This window comes from Eriocheir sinensis, unplaced genomic scaffold (assembly GCF_024679095.1).
Source record: "Eriocheir sinensis breed Jianghai 21 unplaced genomic scaffold, ASM2467909v1 Scaffold282, whole genome shotgun sequence".
In the NCBI taxonomy this organism is placed as follows: Eukaryota; Metazoa; Arthropoda; class Malacostraca; order Decapoda; family Varunidae; genus Eriocheir; species Eriocheir sinensis.
In genome coordinates, this window is record NW_026111590.1 from 96,175 (window position 1) to 112,500 (window position 16,326).

The 16,326-nt window shown below is 40.9% G+C and overlaps 1 protein-coding gene across 1 annotated transcript in view; it reads left to right on the forward strand.

Annotated features, from left to right (window-relative positions):
• LOC126991450 (uncharacterized protein DDB_G0271670-like) overlaps positions 1 to 16,326 on the forward strand; it is a 142,489-nt gene that overhangs the window by 71,354 nt on the left and 54,809 nt on the right. The window lies entirely within an intron of this gene.

Consider the following 16,326-nt stretch of genomic DNA (forward strand, 5'->3'; position numbering starts at 1 on the left):
TGAAAATTAGGGATGGATGAACCTTGAAAATTAGGGATGGATGAACCTTGAAAATTAGGGATGGATGAACCTTGAAAATTAGGCATGGATGAACCTTGAAAATTAGGGATGGATGAACCTTGAAAATTAGGGATGGATGAACCTTGAAAATTAGGCATGGATGAACCTTGAAAATTAGGGATGGATGAACCTTGAAAATTAGGGATGGATGAACCTTGAAAATTAGGGATGGATGAACCTTGAAAATTAGGCATGGATGAACCTTGAAAATTAGGGATGGATGAACCTTGAAAATTAGGGATGGATGAACCTTGAAAATTAGGGATGGATGAACCTTGAAAATTAGGGATGGATGAACCTTGAAAATTAGGGATGGATGAACCTTGAAAATTAGGGATGGATGAACCTTGAAAATTAGGGATGGAGTAACCTTGAAAATTAGGGATGGATGAACCTTGAAAATTAGGGATGGATGAACCTTGAAAATTAGGGATGGATGAACCTTGAAAATTAGGGATGGATGAACCTTGAAAATTAGGGATGGATGAACCTTGACAATTATAAAAATGATGGAAATGTTGAGAGACGAAGAGAACTCGGCATGAAAATGATCCACGAAGAGCAAATACAAACTGGAGGAGAAAATGAGAAAAAAGACATTGAGAGAAAAAAAAGAGAAAAAGAGATTGGGAAAAAAACAGGCACACACAGAAAAGAATAAAAAAAAAGAGATTGAGAAAAAAAACAGGCACACACAAAAATAGAAAAAAAGAAAAAAAAGAGATTGAGTGAAAAAAAGGAAAAAAAAGAGATTGAAAGAAAAAAGAAAGAAAGAGATTGAGATAAAAAAACAGGCACACACATACAAAAAAAAAAAAAAACAAGCAGACAAAAAAGATCAAAATAAAAGAGAGAAAAAAGATTAAGTAAGGAAAAAAAGTACTAATGTTAAAGTGATGCAAACTAAATCTCAAAACATAAGTAAAGTATAGGAAAACTGAGCACAAGAAATACATAAAATACTGGAACGGAACTAAACATTAAAACAATATAAAGTAGAGGAAAAACATAAAATAAAGGAGTAAAACTGAACACGAACACCGCATGAATTAAATAAACAAAAACTGAACAGGAAAAAAAGAAATAAAACACACACACAAAAAAACTAAAACAAAGAAAGAATATAACATAACCGCATAAAATAAACAAACAAAACTGAAAACGAAAACTACAAAAATAAAACAAAACAACAACAACAACAAAACTACAGGAGCAAAACCACACAACAGCATAAAAATAAAAGAAACAAGTCTGAACACGAAAACCACCTGAAATTACACGAATGAAAATAAAAACAAAAAAATACACACAAAAATAAAGAAATCAAACCATAAACAACTACATAAAACACGGTTGATCTCACTCTGTTTACCAGCGCCATTTGGATTCCCCTTCAGCCTCTTCAACTCCGTATTTACTCTCCTACACACTCCGCCACAGTAAACACTTCGCCACAAAACTAAATCTGGCCAAGGAAAACACGGATGAGATATTTGACTTGAAGATGAATTCCCTCCCTCGCAATCACGGTGGCTTTCCGGCTGGGTTCCCTTGGTGGCGTGCGACTGTACAGAAATGAAAAGTGTGGAGCCTTCAAAATATCAGGTACTTTCTATGCTATCTCTAATGCTTGCAACTGAGACTGAGCTGAATTGTTCCCTCTGTAACAACCTGTGGCTTTCCGGCTTGGTTCCCTTGGTGGCGTGCGACTATAGAGAAATGAAAAGTGTAGAACCTTCAAAATATCAGTTACTTTCTATGCTATCTCTAATGCTTGCAACTGAGGTCGATATTCCCAGACGCTTCCGCCACTCATTTGTTTCCCCCCCAAAGGCTGAAAAGGAGATTAATCGGGTCCTGTTTAGTGCTTTCTTGGGTTCATGGTACAGAAAAATGATCAAAGTACCAGAAGGGTCATAAAACTACCCATGGAAATGCCCAAAACTCCCATGAAAGCCTTGCTAAATATGTGTGCTGAGGGGCCGAAACGTTTAAAAATATGACCCTGAGACTGAGCTGAATTGTTCTATCTATAACAACCTGACGTTTTATTAAAATTATATTAATTTGTCGCCGAGTTTACGCAAGCAATCTATTAAAACTATCATTGAACTTCTATTTATTCATGTGTATTGCGACATAGTTCCAAACATTACTACATCGATTTTAACATGTTATGATTTGAAAGTCATTGGTTTACTTATCTCAGCGTCTGTCTATCTACACTTAAATTAGCGTCTGTCTACCTATGTTACCTATGTTTTGCTTTTATCTTTACGTCTACGAGTTCTGCGACGCTTCATAACATTTAACATCACATCAAGGGGCAGACATAACCTTCGGGCTTATTAATGAGACCAATAGACACCAACCGAGAAGGAGGAAGTACCGATGGTTGGGGTGAGCATGGAAGGCCGCCCAACGAAAGCTCTTACCAACGCTAACAGGTGACATGATTAATTACTATATCGTGAAGGTACCAAAGAAAAAAAAGGTAATCATCAAAAGTTTACATGGATGTGGGATAAACCGAAGAGAAATATATATTTTTCTCTAAATCGCTCGTGCCGATGAAATAAAAAAATCAATCAATCAACTCTATCCCTTTACTAAAAAACTACTCTCTCTCTCTCTCTCTCTCTCTCTCTCTCTCTCTCTCTTTTACCTGAGCACTGAGAGATTAGCGGATAATTGGAGGCGACAAACGTTCATCTACAATTATGTAGGTTAGAGAGAGAGAGAGAGAGAGAGAGAGAGAGAGAGAGAGAGAGAGAGAGAGAGAGAGAGAGAGAGAGAGAGAGAGAGAGAGAGAGAGAGAGAGAGAGAGAGAGAGAGAGAGAGAGAGAGAGAAACTATGGAAGAAAATAAGCCAATATTTCGTGATCTGCAAAGCGACCATTGACCCGGCAACACACACACACACACACACACACACACACACAGTAAACAAGGAGCAGAAAAATCCAAGTAAATAAAAATGGATAAACAACGACATTCCTTCTTTCAGCACAGTCTTATTTTCGCTCTCTTCATTTCCTGACCATTTATCATTTTTCTTCCTTTGGTCCAATTTCTTTTGTCCATTACGGCCTCCTTTTGAATTCCATCCCTCGCTCTCCTTCCTTAATGAGACTCTTCTTCACCTTCCCTCCTTGCTCTTTCCTCTTTCCTCTTCATTCCTCACTTTCTTCTTTTCTTCCTATGGTATTTTCTTTTCCCACTTCCTCACTCTCTCCCCATGCACACTTGGTTTCCCACTTTCTCTCTCTCTCTCTCTCTCTCTCTCTCTCTCTCTCTTTCTCATTTCTTTCTTTATATATCTCTACCTTCGCTTTTCTCTCTCTGCCAGGCTTTTTCCTTTCTCTCTGTAATTCACTCTCTCCTTCCTTCCCTTCTATATTCTCCCCTACAGCCTTTATCATATTCCTCATCTCCCATTTATCTGTTCTCTCCGTTTTGCTTTTCCTTTCCTTCTTCCTACTTCCGCTCCTTCTTGCTGTTCATCTTTCTCTCCTTAGTCTATCCTCCTCCTCCTCCTCCTCTCCCTCAGATTAATTACTTGACATCAGCACGCCAATTAACGAAACACACACACACACACACACACACACACACACACACACACACACACACACACACACACACACACACACACACACACACACACACACACACACACAGAAACGTTTTATATTTCCACGATGTCGCTGTTGATGAGAGAGAAAAAAAGTCAATGAATTAAGTCTCTTTCATTTCTAGGGCATGACCCTGTTTCCTCTTTTTTTTTTGTGAAAGGGATGAGATGGGAAAAATGAGATGATAAGGGGAGGAGGAGGAGGAGGAGGAGGAGGAAAGGTGAGAGTGGAATGAGTGGTGTATATTAAAGGATGACGGGTGAGCAATGTGAGGAAAAGAAGAGTAATTGGATGGAAGGGAGTGACGCCTGCAGGTGGAGGGGTGGACGGAAGGGTGCGGGGATGAAAGGCTGAGAGAGTGAGCGGGTGGGGGCAAGAGGGAAAGGAGGGAGAGGGGGGTAGACTGTGGTGTTAGGGCAGGGGAGGAGCGACTTTGAGTGACAGGCTGAAGTGGAGCAGTGGAAAAAGGGGAGAAATGTGTGGGAGAAGTAGTTGTGATGTGGAGGCTGGACATGAGAGTGGAAGCTTGACGGGTTGATTGTCTAAGGGTGGGGTGGGAAGGGATGGAGGGTGAAGGGGTGAAGTGTGAAGGGATAGGGTGTAATGGGGTGGAGCGTGGATGGGTGAAGTGGGAAGGGGTGAAAGGTGAAGTGGCGTGTCATTGAAGTGGAGGAGAGAGGATAAAAAGTCGAGAGTTGTTTGTGCAGTGGCGCTAAACAGACGTGTTGGGGGGGAGGGGGAGAGAGAGAGAGAGAGTCTCTCTCTCTCTCTCTCTCGCTCTCTCTCACACACACACACACACACACACACACACACACACACACACACGCGCACATTCAATAAAACGGAATGAATCGCTTTCCGCCTCTTTCCTCTCTCCTACTTCTCAATGGTAATTCGGTAAACTTTTCGCTCCTCCGCGGGATGGGATGGAAATCGACTTGAAAGTAAGATCCATTAATGCTTTTAAACTATTCCGAGGGTCTGAAAAGATGCCCGATTGATTCCTCTCCCCTTGAACCCTCTGAGCGAATGCACTTTATGGTACTACGAAAATATATTAAAAAAATATTATGCAATTCGCTGTTACTGTGCAATTAAATGGTATAAGATGGTAGGTAGAGAAAAAATATGCTCGATTGATTCCTTCCTTCTGAACCATCTGAGCGATTGCACTTTATGGTACTACGAAAAAATAAAAAAATAAAAAATATTATGCACTTCGCTGTTACTGTGCAATTAAATTATAATATAAATAAGTAAAGAAAAAAAGATGCTCAACTGATTCCCTTCTCCCGAACATCTTGAACGATTGCACATTATGGTACTGAGAAAAAAATGAAAAAAATAAACCTCAGTCCGCTGATACCATGCAGTTAAATGATAGTTTAGAGACGTGAGCAGAATTCGTACTGTGACCTCGTTCATTATATCTTGACCAGAACTATGATAGGCATGTTCACTAATTTGAGTCCGCCACTCCAATTTGTGCTCCGACCCGGAAAGCAATACTCGGGAAATTGAGTACCTACCGTGGGCCATAAACCATCAGGCCGTGAACATGTAAATTAATGGGCCGGATATTGAGGACCATAAAGACCATGAACGAGACAGGTAGAGTAAGATGATCCAAATCGCATCTAGTGTTTAAATGCAAATATTATGACCATCGAATATAGAGGACATGTATGGGGATAGATTGTATGAGAGAGGGATAGCGAAATAGATAGATAAAGATAGACAGATAGATAGATATTCAGAGATAGAGAGAGCAAAGGATTCAAGAAAAGAATAAAGGGATCAAAGGCGGAGCGAGGACGACAAAGCATAAGAAGAAAAAGGAAGGCACAGAGAGGGAAGAGGGCAGCAGGAATAGAAAAAAGATTAAAGCTCAGAAATGCAAATGAGGGACCAGAGACGCAAGATTAATTGAGATAACACTCATTTGACTTTCATCAGTGGGTGCATCTCCTCCTCCTCCTCCTCCTCCTCGTCGGTAACCAGGCGCACGTCAACCCCGTCCGTGCATCAATCACTTCCTTCTGTTTGCCTGCCTGTGATTGCAAGAGCGTTTTTATCTCGTTTCCGGTCTACCTATTCAATCATCTTCTTTCATTCTCCGATGTCTTAGGTTCCGCTCCTCGTGTTTCTCGTAACCTCCTTTTCGGCTTCTTCTTCTTCTTCTTTCTCTTCCTTCTCCTCTTTCCCCTCCTCCTTCGCCGCCGCCGCCGCCGCCTCTTCCTCTTCCTCCTCCTTCACCGTTTCTTGTTTTTACTACTCAATCTTTCTTCTCGTTCATGCTCTTCGTCTTGTTCTCTCTCTCTCTCTCTCTCTCCCCATCCACTTCAGATCTTGTGTTTCAAAAGTTCTCCCTCCTACTTGCATATGAAAGTTACTCTCTTCTTATTTTCTATTTTTTTTTGCAAATTTTCCTTTACGGCTTTTTTGTGACACTTTTTATATCGGGTGGGAAAGTTTTTTATATAACCTTTCTCTCTGCTTTGGTCTGTCCTCCACTTACATACATCGGTTCTATTTCACTATTTCCCCTTTTACATTACTATTTCCTCTTTCCTCGGGCTCTCAATATCCTGTCCTCTCACCACTCGCTTCGTCGTAATTGTCTCGTTTCCCTTTTCCCTTCAGAAGTCTATCCTTAACTTCAAAATAATCCCTTTCTATTCCCTTTCCCGTTTTCCTCGATATTCCAGTTCAGTTTCCTTCCAGTACAACCACATCAATCTTGCCCATTCGATTAGTGTTGAATTAAACTCGTCTTTCTCTCACTATTATCTCTCTGCATATCTAAGCATTTCTGTCACACTAATTCAGCCTTACTATTAACCTTAAAGCGTATATTCTCATCTCCATTCGACAATAAGACCTTCTGCACTAGAACTACAACCATTACTGCCACTAGACCTTGCAATACGCCACTACTGTAAATTCAGCACCCTTACACTAGCGTAAAACGAGACACTACCACCACGCAACAATATATCAACACACACACAAATGAAACACACTAGTACACGAACAAACCAAACTGTCACACACGCCAATCTTCGCCTTTGCTTGTCTATCCATCCTCACCCCTCCATCAACTTTAACCACTCTCTTCCTACCGCACCCAAACACACCCTATCACGTCCACCCATCTCAGCATCACTGCCACCCTCACGACCACCGACGCTATCAATCCCGTAACGGTTACTACAAAAAGTGCCGGCGTGACGAGTAAGTGGAACGCGGCAGGCAGGTTCCGCAGAGTTTGTCAAGGCGACCAAACAAGCGGAGGAAAGCTGTTTACGCCTGAGAGGAGCCTTTGATGACACTGCACAGGGAGGGAGGGAGGGAGGGAAGGAGGGAAAGGGAGAGGATGAGAGAGAGAGAGAGAGAGAGAGAGAGAGAGAGAGAGAGAGAGAGAGAGAGAGAGAGAGAGAGAGAGAGAGAGAGAGAGAGAGAGAGAGAGAGTAAAATAAATGGTTATAGAGGTCAGTAAGGGGAAAGCCTATCCGTTTCTCTCCCCTTAACACCAATAAACCGAGAAAAAAATACAGCGCCGCTTTAATTAAAACGGAAATGGGAGAAATGAACGAATGTGCGGATGAACAGAGAAAATATATGCAGATTCAATCACTGCACATACACACCAGCAAACATCAGGCAATTTTACCATGCAAAATATAAAGTATTTCAGTGGAAAATAACGCATGAACTAACGGCAATGTAGAACACTAAATATGCTAAACAGCAAACAAAACAACAACAACAAAAAAAAAGCTTGAAGTGCTAAGCAATTCAGTTTCGGAAGTCATGTCAAATACATTAAATGAAAAACAGCAGGTCTGTAAATCACTATATCAAATAACAACTGAGAATTTATATTAACAGTCAACTATGTGTTTAATCTGCTTAAGGAGTTAATTATATATATATATATATATAATATATCATATATATATATATATATATATATATATATATATATATATATATATATATATATATATATATATATATATATATATATATATATATATATATATATATATATATATATATATATATATATATATATATATATATATATATATATATATATATATATATATATATATATATATATATATATATATCAATACAAGTCTATATGTCTATCTATCTATCCATCTATATACCTGCTCCATACTGTGTAAACTAAACTCTTTTGCCATTAAAAAATCGAAAAAAACATCAATAGTGCACGGAAAAAAAAAAAAATCCAGCAAACACCCACGGAGAACACCCACCCAGAAAAAAATCTCCCTTTCTCTCACTGATAAAAGGTAAACAGGTAAAGTCCTAAGATGTGCGCGGCCTCAGCGCACATCTCCGGGCTACCACGGTTTACCTTCCCTAGATTTCCCGAGGTACCCACTCATCGACAAGCCAAAACGGGAGGATGAACAGCTGGGTGAGCTCGGCGCCGACTCCCACGGGGACTCAATGCTAGGCGCGTTAACTACCACACCGCAGAGGAGCCTCTTTCTCGTCTAAATGAAGAGGCGTCGATGGGAAATTAAGTTTAGAGAGTCATTTAAGCGAAAAAGGAGGAGGTTTGAGGAGGTTGGAGGAGGAGGAGGAGGAGGAGGAGGCAGCGGGAGGCGATGCAGAGCGTGGGACTGGCGGATATTGCACGGCCGGATGGGTCTGCCGCGGGTTTATGGGAATAGCTGGGGTGGGGTGGGTGGGGAGGGCGTGGGTGTGTAGGTGTATGGGAGGGGACAAGTGGAGCAGCTTTTTCAGAGTAAAGAAGGTAATACACGGGAAAAACGAAAAAAGATCCCCCCCCCCCAAACCCATCCTTGCAAACATATGGAGTTAAAAAATGGTAAGACTCGGCTGTAAGGACGTTTTGATATTCCTCTCTCGCAAGTGTTTAAATTGTGGGAAGGAGGAAACACAAAAAAGAAAGGCTGTTCTATAGATTACCGGTGAAAGCGATGACAGAATGAACACAGTAATAAACTCTTGCATTAGGAAACTCAACAACATAAGGGTGAACAAGAGTAGAGTCATGTAAAGGGGGTAGCATGGGAGGTGGAAGATAAAAGAGGAAAATGGAAAACAGGGAGAGTAAAAACAGATAGAATATGGGTAAAAAACAGGGTGATAATGAAAGGGAAAGGGAAAGGGAGAGTGGAGGGAAAGGGAGGGAGGCGAAGAAGGAACAAGAAGACAAAACAGGGATAAAAGGAAAAAGAAGGTATATCGGTAAAAATGTGAAAATAAAAGTAGATGGTCGGGTGAAAATGGAGGAAAGGGAGAGGGAGAGTGGGAGGTGGAGTAGAAGAAAGATAAGAGGGGGATTAAAAAACTTGAAGGGGCTTGGAGGGTATAATGTGTGCGAGGGATTCTTTTTCATCTCCACGACCACTGATTACGCAGCTCAGCATCCTCATCTCCTCCTCCTCCTCCTCCTCCTCCTTCCCCTCTTTAACTGGCATCTCCTACCCTCCTTTTTCTTATAACTTTAACCATTCTATTTTATTGCCTCTTCTACCGTGCATTTTATTTCTCTTTAACTTGCATCACCAATCTTTTTTTTCTTATAATTTTTACCATATTATTTTCTTGCTTCTTCTACGCTACTTTTTATTAATATTTAACTTTAATCTCCTATCTTCTTTTTCTTATATTTTTTAGCATTTTATTTTCTTTCCTTTTCTGTGCTACATTTTCTTTTATTTTCAACTAAGCTTGCATCTTCTTACTCCTTTTTCTTATAATTCTTACCATTTTAATTTCTTGCCTCTTCTGTCCTGCACTTAATCATTTATTTTTAATCATACCAGTTTAATTTTCGTATTTTACTATTAAGGCTTTTTTTGCTCATTATCTCAGCACTTTTTTCTCTTCCACTTCTTCCTCCAAGTTATTTCTATCTACTGTTCATCTCTATTTGTTTTATGTCGTTTTGTTTTCCTCTTTTCTTCTCCGTTTCTTGTTTTTTTCTTTCTTCGACTTCTTGCTCTTGGTTATTTTCTCTTTCCTCCTCCTCCTCCTCTTTGTTTATAACCATTTTGTTTTTTTCTTCTATTTCCCGCAACTTTTATAATCATCCATCATCCACTTTCTTCCTTTTCATTATGCCCCTGTTTTTGCTTTTACCAGTTTGTTTATTCCTTTTGTTTTGCTTTATATTTTCCATGTGTCAACTTCACTTTGCCTTTTCTTCCTTCGTTTCGTCCGCTTCATTTTTATCTTTTTTCTCCTGATTTTTTTCTGTGCTGCATATTACTATCTTCGTCGCCATTATCCTCTTCAAATTCGTCCTCATCCATATCAACTACCTCCTCCATTACCTTCTTCTTCTCTTCCTCCCCTTTCACTTGTTCCTCCTTTTCTCATTTCCTTATTACCGTCCTCTCCTAATCGCCTTTTATAATTAGTTCTGTGTCCTTATCCTCTTGGTATTTGTCATCCTCAAATTACATCCTCATCCTATTCGTCATCTTCTTATTACCAGTTAATCATCACCCCCCACCCCCCACCACCATCACCACCACTACCACTACCACTACCTCCACCATCAACTACACCACCAACACCACCTCCAAGTACCACGTCCATCACAGTCTCCCTCCTCCACCTCCTCCTCCTTCGTTGTTCCTTCTCCTTCGCCTCCTCTAAGAAGCTCACGCCCTATTACGTATCATAGTCATTAACAAAACGATAATTCACAGGTTTTTATCCTCGCTACTGACACGCCAATTTACTGCTACTCATAAGAAGGCAGACGAGCGACTTTACATTAGCGGTGACTGATGTGAAAAGGGAGTGTTTGGGAGGGAAGGCAGGGAGAGGAGGAGGGAGAAGGGGTAATGGATGAAGGGAAGTGATGGGGGAAAGGATAGTAGGTGGAGGGTACGGTAAGGGGGATAAATGGTAATAGACAAAGGGAAAAGTTTCGTACTATATGAGGGTAGTTTTAATTAGGGAAGCAGAGGGAGAAAAGGGATAATGAGAAAAGTAATGGCGGGGGTGGAGTGACGTAGGAGGGCAAGGGAAACAACGTACAATGAGGGGGGGGTTGTTTCTATGGGTAAAGACTTTAAAAAAAAGAGCACTGAAGGGAAATAAGGGATAAAGGAAAGGAGTTTTATCATGATTGGGGAAGATTTTGAGAGTGAAGGGAAGGAGATGAGTTGAAGGGGACTGGAAGGGATATAGGGAAGGGAAACTATGTACAATAAGGGGTCGTTTCTATGGGTAAAGGAATGGAAAAAAAGAGCACTGAAGGGAAATAAGGGATAAAGGATAGGAGGAGTTTCATCATGATTGGGGAAGATTTTAAGAGTGAAAGGAAGAAGAGTTGAAGGGGACTGAAAGGGATATAGGATGAGAAGGGTGAGGGATGAGGGTGAGGGTGACGTTTATGCAGGAGGGGGGAGGGCGTGAAGGGGTGAAGGGGGGATGGAGGGAGGGAGGTAATAGTGGAATCCCTCATCAGCCTGTCTGTTTAATGAAGGAACACACACGATTCTCATTTCCTCTGTGTGTGTGTGTGTGTGTGTGTGTGTGTGTGTGTGTGTGTGTGTGTGTGTGTGTGTGTGTGTGTGTGTGTGTGTGTGTGTGTGTGTGTGTGTGTGTGTGTGTCTGGCTTTACTTACAAGTCTCTCAGTCCACACGGCAAGTCGTCCTCTTTAACTTACCTGTAAAAGAAAAAGAAAAAAAAGGTAATACATACGCAGTTATTAAGATACTTTAGACAACAAGAAAAAAATAACAACAAAAATACTACAAATTATGAAGAAAGAAGTTATGTACAATTATATGCAGGAAATTCTTAAAATGACACTAATATCCCTATAACCACCTCCACCATCATTACCTCCCCCACCATCATCACACAACCACCAACACTTCCACCACCATTACCTTCCCCCCCATCATCATCACACAACCATCATCCCCACCATCCCCACCATCATCCCCACCATCACCACCTCCACCATCACCACCACCACCTCCACCATTACCTCCCCATACTATCATCACCAACAACAGTAACATTACCACCATTATAATCACTAATAACAGCTGAATTTCAAGGAATCAACAACAACAACAACAACAACAACAACAACAACAACAACAACAAAACTCCACAAAAACACTAAAACACCTGAAATAAACAAACAAACTCACACACTCAACACCCATTCGTTCCCACCCCCACACAACACAAACAACACTTCCCCGAAACCCACGCAACACACACACACACCGATACACACACACAACACCCAAACACAAAACAAACATTACAAACACCACCTGGACTCGCAATAAGCCGTAATGACCCTAAATTACTACGACAGTCCTCGCTATAACTCGCTTCGTGTGGCCAGCTGTGGAAGGAAGGGGAGAGGAGGGGAGTGAGGGAGGGGGGAAGAACACACAGACACTTGGAAGAGCAGGCAACAGAAAGTCAGTTGGCATATAACGTAAGCGGCCTGTTTAAGTTATTCATTCAGTTCGTTGGGGTATTCAGTGACTTGAGGGTGAAGGAGTTAAATAAAGATGTGTAATAGAGGGGTTTGATGAAGAAGGAGAGGAGGAGGAGGAGAGGGAGGGAGGGAGAGAGTTAGCTAGAGAGAGAGGGACAAGGAGGGAAGGAGAAATGGAAGAGACACCTGTAAACTCAAGTTAAACAGAGGAGGAGGAGGAGGAGGAGGAGGAGGAGGAGGAGGAGGAGGAGGAAGATCTCACACCTCTAATTAAGGAGTGCCAAGTTACGTGAGTCCGATAATGGGTGTAGACACTCGCCTCTATTTAAGTGAGGAGGAGGAAGAAGAAGAAGAAGAAGAAGAAGAAGAAGAAGAAGAAGAAGAAGAAGAAGAAGAAGAAGAAGAAGAAGAAGAAGAAGAAGAAGAAGAAGAAGAAGAAGAAGAAGAAAAAGAAGAAGAAGAAGAAGAAATAAACTATGTAAATATATTAATGAGATGGAAACAGAGAAGTAAAGAGAAAATAAATTAAGAAAGGACACACAGATAGGAACACATATGGACGGCAGGAAGAGGAAGTAAAATAGCATAGAAATAGAAGAAAATCACCCAAAAAACTAATAAAACCCCCCAAAAAAACTAGCATAACCCCCCAAAAAAACTAGCATAAAGACAAAAAACAAAAAACTAGCACAAAAACAAAACAAAAAAACAAAAAGTAGCATAAAACCCCCCAAAACTAGCATAAAAAAACAAAATTACAAAAAACTAGCATAAAAAAACAACAACCTAGCATAAAAAAAAGAAAATCACCCAAAATTAACAACATGATGAGTCGTAGTTAGTATTCTAATTGGCATTACCACCTCAACATTTACCCTTCAATGCCCTCCCTTTCCTAACTGTCCTCGGTATCATCAACACAATCATCAAAACCACCACCATTGACACCACCACCAACACCACCACCACAGCTAATCATCCTCTTCATAACATACATCAACACCATTACCACTCTTTAAATTATCACCAGTGGTCATCATCACCATCATCACCAGCACAGCCTCACAACACCGCGCAATACAGTAATTCACAAGCAACACCTCCTCGCCTAAAAAGGTTTATCCACTTTTACCTGGGGCTTAATTATGTGGTTATGGAGGTGGGGCAGGTGGAGGGGGAGGGAAAGAGCTCCTGCCACCGTCGCCTGTGTGCTTGATGAAGGGCAGGTGGGTGAGGAGGAGGTGGAGGAGGAGGAGGATGGGGAGGAGGCGAGAGGAGTAGACGAACCATAAAAGGAGGAGAGGGAGGAGAGAGAGAGAAGAGAGAGAGAGAGAGAGAGAGAGAGAGAGAGAGAGAGAGAGAGAGAGAGAGAGAGAGAGAGAGAGAGAGAGAGAGAGAGAGAGAGAGAGAGAGAGAGAGAGAGAGAGAGAGAGAGAGAGAGAGAGAGAGAGAGAGAGAGAGAGAGAGAGAGAGAGAGAGAGAGAGAGAGAGAGAGAGAGAGAGAGAGAGAGAGAGAGAGAGAGAGAGACGCAGGACGCTAGAGTAACTTTCCTCATTTAATTTTTTTGGAGGAAATAAGAACAGATGGAGAGAAGGAGGAGGAGGAGGAGGAGGGGAAGGGGCTGGAGGAGGGAGAGAATGAGGGAGCAGAACAGCAGGAGGAAAGCGAAGAAGATAAAGAGAAGGATATGGTGAGAGAGTGGAAGGTCTTCAAGCGGAGAAGGAAATGAAGAGAAATCAGAAAGAGAACGCAAGGAAAAGAGGAATGGAAAGAGAGAAAGAGAAAGGGAGGATGGCAGGTAACGAGGAAGGGAGGGAGAAAGGGGGGGAGAGGAAATAGGCATCAGTGAACAGGTAAGGGAAAAAAATCAGGGAGAGAAAAAATAAGATTGATATAAGTGGTAAGGAGTAAGAGGAGGAGGAGGAGGAAGAGGACGAGAAAGAATGAAAAGGAGGAGGAGTAGGAGGAGGAGTAAGAGTAGGAGGAGGAGGAAAAGGACGAGAAAGGAGGAAAAGGAGGAGGAGTAGGAGGAGAAGATGGAGTAAGTGTAGGAGGAGAAAGAAGAAGACGAGAAAGGAGGAAAAGAAGGAGGAGTAGGAGGAGAAGAAGGAGTAAGAGTAGGAGGAGGAGAAGGAAAAGGAGGAGTAAGTAAAGGAAGGAGAGAGAAAGGAAAAAATATGAAAATCGGAGCAAACAAGAAGAAAAAATAAGGAAAACAGACGAGGTAGATGAAAACACACACACACACACACACACACACACACATCTTTTGAAAACACACAATACCGTTCTCCAGTATCGTGTTTCATTGCAAAGACATCTCCTCTCCAGTTCTTATTTCCCAGCTAGAGAGAGAGAGAAAAAAAATCTTTCCCATATAAAAAGCCACGACGTCTTTTCTCTTCGTTCTCCCGTTTCCCCAAAGTCCTGAATGAAAGGGAGACGGAAGAAAAGAGAGTGGGAAGAAGGAAGGGAGGGAGAGAGGGGAGATAGAGGTTCGGTATGAAAGGCATAGGCGGATAAAAAAGAATGGTAGGGGATGGGAAAGCGGGGAGGAAGAAGGGAGGGAGAGAAAGGGGAGGGAGTAAAGAATAAGATGAAAAAGTAATCTGAGGTGGTATAAATAAAAACTAGTGAGGTAAAGGATGAAATTAAAATGAATATGGGTAAAGAAGAATGATAGGGGATGGGAAAGCGGGGAGGAAGGAGGGAGAGAGAGGGAGAGAAGAATAAGATGGAAAAGTAAGCTGAGGTGGTATAAATAAAAACTAGTGAGGTAAAGGATGAAATTAAAATACATAAATGGATGACAGGTGAAAAACAAACTAGGTAGAGTAAGGATAGGAAAGAGACAGAAGAAAGAAAGGTGAGAATATTGAGAAGAAAGCAGAGGTCAGCGTTGAAAAGGTGGTTCACAAGAAAGAAACAAACATAGTAGTAATAAAAAAATATATAAGAAAGGTATGGATGAAAAACAGCCAACAATAAACAACACAACTTCAGTTCTCAAGATAAACACAGCAGACTTCACTTACACCCGAAAAATACGCTACTCATCACAATCTAAGTAGCATGATTCATTCGGCCATTACCAAACATATTTAACTGATCTATTTGTTTGCTTACTAATCCACGGTTATTGCTCTGATGTGTTTCTACTGGTGATCACATGGCACACTTTCATTTCCGAAAATAAAAATTGTTAAAATATGTCAGACGAGAACACACTTAAGTAATAAAATAATCACACATGCGCGCGCGAACGACCCCCTCCCCCAAAACACACACACACACACACACACACACACACACACACACACACACACATACACAAAAAAATGTACGCACGCCATTTACCAAAAAGTTACATAGCAAGATACTCTGATAAAATATATTATTATTGTTATTATTATAATTTTTTTTGTTATTGTTTGTATTATTATTATTGAAATCCTCCTCCTCCGCATTATTATTATTATTATTATTATTATTATTATTATTATTATTATTATTATCATCATTGCTATTACTACTCTTATTATCATTATTAAGGTTCCTACTAGCCCTTCGCCTATGGCACAGAAAGAGAGAGAGAGAGAGAGAGAGAGAGAGAGACGTAAATCTAAACAAGGTCATAAAATTCTCTCTCTCTCTCTCTCTCTCTCTACCTGTCCATCCCTTCGCCCACCTTTACCGGAAATCAGCTTTTTTATTTCACTTTTACTTTCCTGTTTTTTTTCATTTATTTTTTTTCATTTTGGACTGACGGGAAGGTAGGAAGATTTGAGCTAAATTAGGTTACTGCGAAAGGGCATATACTACTCTCTCTCTCTCTCTCTCTCTCTCTCTGGTATGTAAGGATGGGTAAAGGGAGGAGAGGATGATGGGAAGGGAAGGTCAAGGAATGGAAGGGATGGGAAGGAAATGGAAAGGAAGGAAATGGGAGAGAACAGAGTAAGTGAGACAGAAACTAGAAGGAAAAAAAAAGAGGCGTATTCAAAAGTGAGAAAATCAGAAATACGTGAAAAAATATTCGAATAAAAAGAGTGGACATTTTAGGAAGAAAAACAAACATGCAAAATGTGACACAAACTCGAATATTTTAATTAGTATCAGCACATTGCCAACAAGTGAA